Source organism: Pinus tabuliformis, chromosome 5_1, assembly GCF_031772625.1.
Source record: "Pinus tabuliformis cultivar Carrire ecotype Pingquan chromosome 5_1, CPIR1, whole genome shotgun sequence".
Lineage (NCBI taxonomy): Eukaryota > Viridiplantae > Streptophyta > Pinopsida > Pinales > Pinaceae > Pinus > Pinus tabuliformis.
This window is the reverse complement of record NC_142305.1, coordinates 2,492,686-2,498,643: the sequence shown is the minus strand read 5'-3', so window position 1 is coordinate 2,498,643 and position 5,958 is coordinate 2,492,686. Positions and strand designations below refer to the sequence as shown.

Sequence of the window (5,958 nt, the reverse complement as noted above, 5' to 3'; positions counted from 1 at the left end):
TGTGACTCAGCACATGGACTACGACGGCTAGCCCAAAAGGTAAAGAAATGCGCAAATTTTGACAGCGTATCATCAGCCGACTCCAACTGCCACCAAGTCAACAGGCTCTGACCATTTTTGACAGCTAAGGGAACCAAAGTTATTACAACATTAACTTTCTCAGCTACTACACTCCAGCAGTTGGCATGATATTAATGGAGCATTTACTCTTCATTTGAGATATTTTCTTATGTAAACTTTTTATATATACTCCCCTTAGTAATGCATAAGGGGTTGGTAATTTTCACTCTGAGAAAATGTATTGTACACTGTCAGAATTGTTTAATACAAAGAGCTAGATCAGCTCAGTGATTTCCTGGAACTATGGTGTCTTGCTGATGATTCATGTGTTGATGCAGAATTCCTGTGCTGTCTGATGAAATAACAAGTTTTTCCTCAATCTCTGTTCTTGTCTTTCTTATGTTTACCAAATCATATTCATGTTACACTAAACTAGCAGTAAAGAAAAAGAATAGTGCAGGATTTGTTTTACTACACCTTGTACTCAATTTTTACTGCTGTAAATGTTTGTCTTCAGAATTAACCATGGACATGAATTCTTAATTGCTCATGTAGCTGTTAATTCTATATGTATGAATGTTACCTAGAAATTCTTCATTGCTTCTAGGTCAATATTCTCACTGTCTTTCTCTAGCAGTTTACTGTAAGATTCTTGATTGCCTTGCATAAACTGGATACAACCCACCCAATCACTTTATGAACGTTTGTTCCTCAGACACTAATCTTGCTCTGCAGCATCACTACAGCATCACACAGCACCTCAAAACAGCTAAAGGACCACTGACTCCATTGCCCAATGACATATAACATTCTAGAGAGAGCATACATATCTTGACTGAAACATTCTCCAACCAAACACAAAAACAAAAGTTTGAACAACATAGCTAGCCTAAAATACTATCAGAACAGAGACAAATTATAAAGAGAGAGCCCTCTCCGATTACAGTTTGGCTAGAAGCTGTAATCCAAAGATTGGTTAGTGGTTACCCTGGTCGTATTCCCTTGGGAGTCATAGGGAACAACCTGGGTGTTAACACCCCCATACTGCTTCGGGTGAGACTCCAGCCTACGCTACGCGGGTTGTTGTTGAAAGGGCCACTAGTGTAGGGTTTTGTTGGTTGGCACAACTAAATCTGAACTTGGGTTAGGACTCCCTAAGCCAACAAAGAATTGTGAAAGTAGACCAATTATCCTACTATACCTCAGACCTTAATTCCATTGGTAGTATCCCATTTGTTGGAAAATTAACCACTCCATCTCGGGGGCCAAACAATGTTATTACCCAAGTCCTTACTAGTAGCCCAATATTAGTTGATTAACCTATCTTATTTGTACACTTTCAGTTATACTTAAAAATATTCATAATTCATGCAAGTGCACGTAGTAAATAAATAATATAATTTCAAATGAGATCAAACATGTAATAACTCAGTACAGATACACAAAATTTGTAACAAAAACTTTCTTTATTAATCTTTTCTCCGGTTACAGACTCGACTCTGCCCTGCGCACTCAGCTGCAGCAGTCTACGCACTCAGCTGTGGAATCTACTAGGCCTCTGCGCACTCAGTTGCAGAGCCTCTAGCCTACTACTACGACCCAAGATATACTTAGACACTTTCTCTGTTCTTCTATCTCATACTTCGCTCTTACTTCCTTGTCTACTTCTAACTATCTTTTACACTTATAGCTTCACTCTATTTATACAATCCCATGGTCCATGGACCATGGGTAGGTTGACATTACATTCAAACTTAGGGTGGACAGCCCCATGACCCTAACATACATTCTACGGCTGCAATTCGCGGCGCTTTACAATAATATTACTCAAAACTTGGGCTTGGAGCCCCAAAACATGCTGTGGGGGGATTCCATGCCCAATTTTTTTTTCAAAGATCTAAAAATTGACGTATACTATGGGTGAAAACCGTGGCTTGTGATTGATCCCCATCCTGATACTCATCTCCATCAAGATCCAAAATATCGTGCTTTCTTTTACGCGCTGCACATCCTTGGCCGCCCACAACGAAGCATACTTCGCTTCCTCTAGAAGGTCTGGCGCAACATAAGGGAATTAGCTATCTTCTAGCAGCTCCCATGCCACCAATACGATGGAGGGAAAGAGCCACGCATAGTGGAATGTCTTGCCCTACTCCTGTGACTTGCGATAGTTCACAAGGAACTTGTTACACAGATAATTTGCCCAGTTGAACTAGACTCCCTCAGCGCATTGGGCTGCTAATACAATCACAGGCGTGTGCACCTCATCCGTGCGGCACTTCCGCATCACCTTCACTGCTAATATTTGCATTGCGACCTTGACTATAGGGTTGTTAATGTTGGAGATGGAATATCCCCGCTTCTTCTTTTCCAACTTGAATTTTGCCTTCATAGCCTCCGCGAGGGCCAACTCACCACCTTTTCCTTATGATATATTGGTTGGATTCTCCCTTGACTAGGGAAGCCACGTGATCTGATGAATCAAGTGGTCTGTGATAGGAATGGGCTCCTCCAGCCACAAACACCCATCATGCACCAAACAGAGCACTTGCCTCATGACGAAGACGGTTACTGATGCATGGTGGTAATGCGGTACCTAGAGAAGGTTGAGCAACCTGGATTTCTCTACACCCTTGAGCCATCTCCACTGCTCTAACTTGATCGTTCTAGCATTTGTATCGATCCTTTGGCGCATTAACTACTCAGTCACTAAATGTGGGAATTTCTCATGATCTGCGAGGTCCCAATCTTTGAATTTTAGTACAGGAACCCGCCCTAAGCACGGCCCCTAAAAAACAATGTCATCTGGGAGAAACAGAGTTTGTAGGGAGCTCTTGCTCTCGTCTATGTCCTTGGGCACCTTGGCTTTGCCCTTGCATGGTGGAACATATTCTGGTAACCTGGTAATAGGGTCTGCACCCTGGGTTTCAACTTCCATTTCCACATCCTCCTCATCCACCAGGATTTCTTCAAATTCTTCCTCATCTGCCTCTAGGTTAATGGCCTTCCCCTTCTCCTGCAAGGTGAGCTTGGTCCTCTGTGGGTTTCTTGGTGAGATGCGCACCGGTAGCATAGGCTGCTTCTGCTTATCCTTCTTTGGTCTCGGTGTCCTAGGTGATTTAGGGACTTCGACTACCGCTTTGGCACTTTCTGGGGCAGCTTCTACTATCTCAATTTCCTACACGGCTTCCTCGGCTGTTGCTACTCCTGTGTCCATGGCTTCTGCGGGTGCTAACATAGCTGTATTACACAATTCTTGCAGTGTCTCTAGTAGTTTCTCAAACAATCAATTCACTTTCAAGGTCTCGAATAGGTCTCGGTTCATGTATACCTGAGCGCGCAACAACTAAGTTCTCAAAATGCCAAGTGTTTTTCGCTGGACAACCACTTATAATTTATAGGGCCTTTTGAATTCAAATCCGACCATTCCCCCCACATTCGGCCCATTAATGCTAGATTGGTAGCATATTTCTAAGAATCTAGCCCATAAATTTTGCCTTAAATGCTTGCCGCTCACTCCATTTGGCCTCAATCCGACCATCAAATGATGAACAATGATTTTAACGGTTTGTGTGCTATTTCCATGAGTAGCGCAGTTGCCTTCACGTTGTCATGGATCCTGTGACACTTCCCTTCTTCGCGCAGCTCCCCAACTTGGGTAGTGTAGTTTATAGTTCTACGCCTCCTTTCAACTACTCGGAGCGCTAATACTGTGCTTCTATCGCATAGTCAGATGGTCGGGCCACCTGTGTATGGATTCAATTGACTGCCATTCACCTTTCCTGGGAAGGGATCTCCATTCAACTTAACCAATTGGACTGCGCCACCATCGGTAATATCCTTAATAACATAGGGCCCCAGGCAATGCATTCGGAATTTCCCTGGAAATTTATCAAACTTACTGTCATACAACAGAACCAAGTCATTCACCTTAAAGGTACGTAGCCTAATATGTCAGTCATGCCATGCTTTTTCATGCTGCTTTTGGACCTGTTGATGAAATGCAGCCAAAAATCTCCTTCAAGCTCATCCAACTGCGCGAGCCTTTCTTCCAGGGTTCCGTGATCTATCATACCTGTGAGCGCCACTATGCACAGACTGGGCACAATGTACTCCATGGGCATTACTGCTTCAACACCGTATACCAACCTAAAGGGTGTCTGTCCTGTTAACTTCTTTTACGTCGTCCGATAAGCCCATAGTACTGCAAGTATGTGTAGGTCCCAATCACTTCACTAAGCATTGCAAACCTTGGTCAGTGCATTTTCAAGCACTTTGTTGAACACCTCCACTGTCCTGTTAGCTTGTGGGTGATAAGGAGTACTCTTCTAGTGATATACCTAAAATTCTTCCATCAGCACGCTAATTGTTTTGTTCAGAAAGTGCATACCCCTATCACTCATCAAAATCCTTGGACATCCAAATTGCATGAATACATGCTCAAATAGGAACTTTGCAGCCGTCGCGTCTTTGAAATCCTTGACAGGTTGTGCCTCCTCCCATCGTGTCAAATACTCCATCGCGATGATGATATACTGTGCCCTTGTCTTCCCTTGTGGCTGAATGGGTCCTACAAAATCTATTGCCCACTTCTCGAAAGGTGAAATGTCATTTGTCAATTCAAAGGCATTTCATCCCTCCATGATGGCCTACCTATTCACTGACATACATCACATGCCCTGTGTTAGTGCCTAAATCTACCTCAAGCTGAAGAAAGGCAGGTCTAGCGTAACATCAAACTGTTGGACACAGATTTTCATTGATGTCAATATGGCAATATTCGAGGAGGAGATAGACACAGAGATGGAGACTGTGTATGATTTGGGGAGAAATATGATCAAAGGTTTGAGTAAGGAGAGGGTCCAGAGTGGGGATGTGATTGCGATCGATAAAGATTCTGGGAAGATTACAAAGTTGGGGCGGTGTTTTGTGAGGTCTAGGGATTATGATGCAATGGGGCTGCAGACCAAGTTCGTACAGTGCCTGGATGGAGAGCTTCAAAAATGCAAAGAAGTGGTGCATTGCGTTACGCTACATGAAATCGATGTCATCAATAGTAGGATGCAAGGGTTTCTGGCCCTCTTTACACGAGATACTGGAGAGATCCATTCTGAAGTGAGGGAACAGATTGACAGTAAAGTTGCTGAATGGAGGGAAGAAGGCAAAGCTAAAATTGTACCAGGTGTGCTTTTTATTGACGAAGTCCATATGCTTGACATTGAATGCTTCTCATTTTTGAATCGTGCTCTAGAGAATGAGATGGCACCGATATTGGTTGTTGCAACAAATCGTGGCATCACAAAAATCCGTGGAACAAATTACAAGTCTCCACATGGTATACCCATTGATCTATTAGACCGCCTGCTCATTATTTTGACACAGCCATACATGGAAGATGAATGTGAGCCGTCAGATCAAAGAGCAGCGGATCCAACGGTCGTCGCACGCGAAAGATGCGTGGACGATAATGCGCGGGAGACGTACAGGTAGGCGGTAAGTGGTATTCCCCGCACCGCCCACCGGGGTTCGGTGGTATATGTACAAGGGCCAGCGATCCAATCAAAATACGACGTGTGGCAGATGAAAACCGCCGCCCCTGTAGGTTAACGCGTATGCAGGTTTCGGTGAGGAAAGGTGCAACTACCGTCCGATCGCGGCGGGGTTTGATCGGACGGTGAGGAGATGCACGAGGTTTAATGTGCAAGAAAAAGGCTGTAGTGACGCGGGAACCGTTGGATGAGGGTGATCAACAACTGCAATTGCGAATGTAGCAGAGGCTAATATGGGCGCGATTACGTGGGTTTTTGGAATAAAAGAGAAACGGTGGGGCAAAAGGGTGTTTCTAGACTTTTATATCAGTTTTCTTAGATTTCGTTCCTTTGGTTTTAGAATCGCAAT

At 43.9% G+C, this 5,958-nt stretch overlaps 1 pseudogene; it reads left to right on the top strand.

Annotated features, from left to right (window-relative positions):
• The first annotated feature begins 4,830 nt into the window (after positions 1-4,830).
• On the top strand, positions 4,831-5,550 carry LOC149163248 (uncharacterized; annotated as a pseudogene).
• Positions 5,551-5,958: the final 408 nt, after the last annotated feature.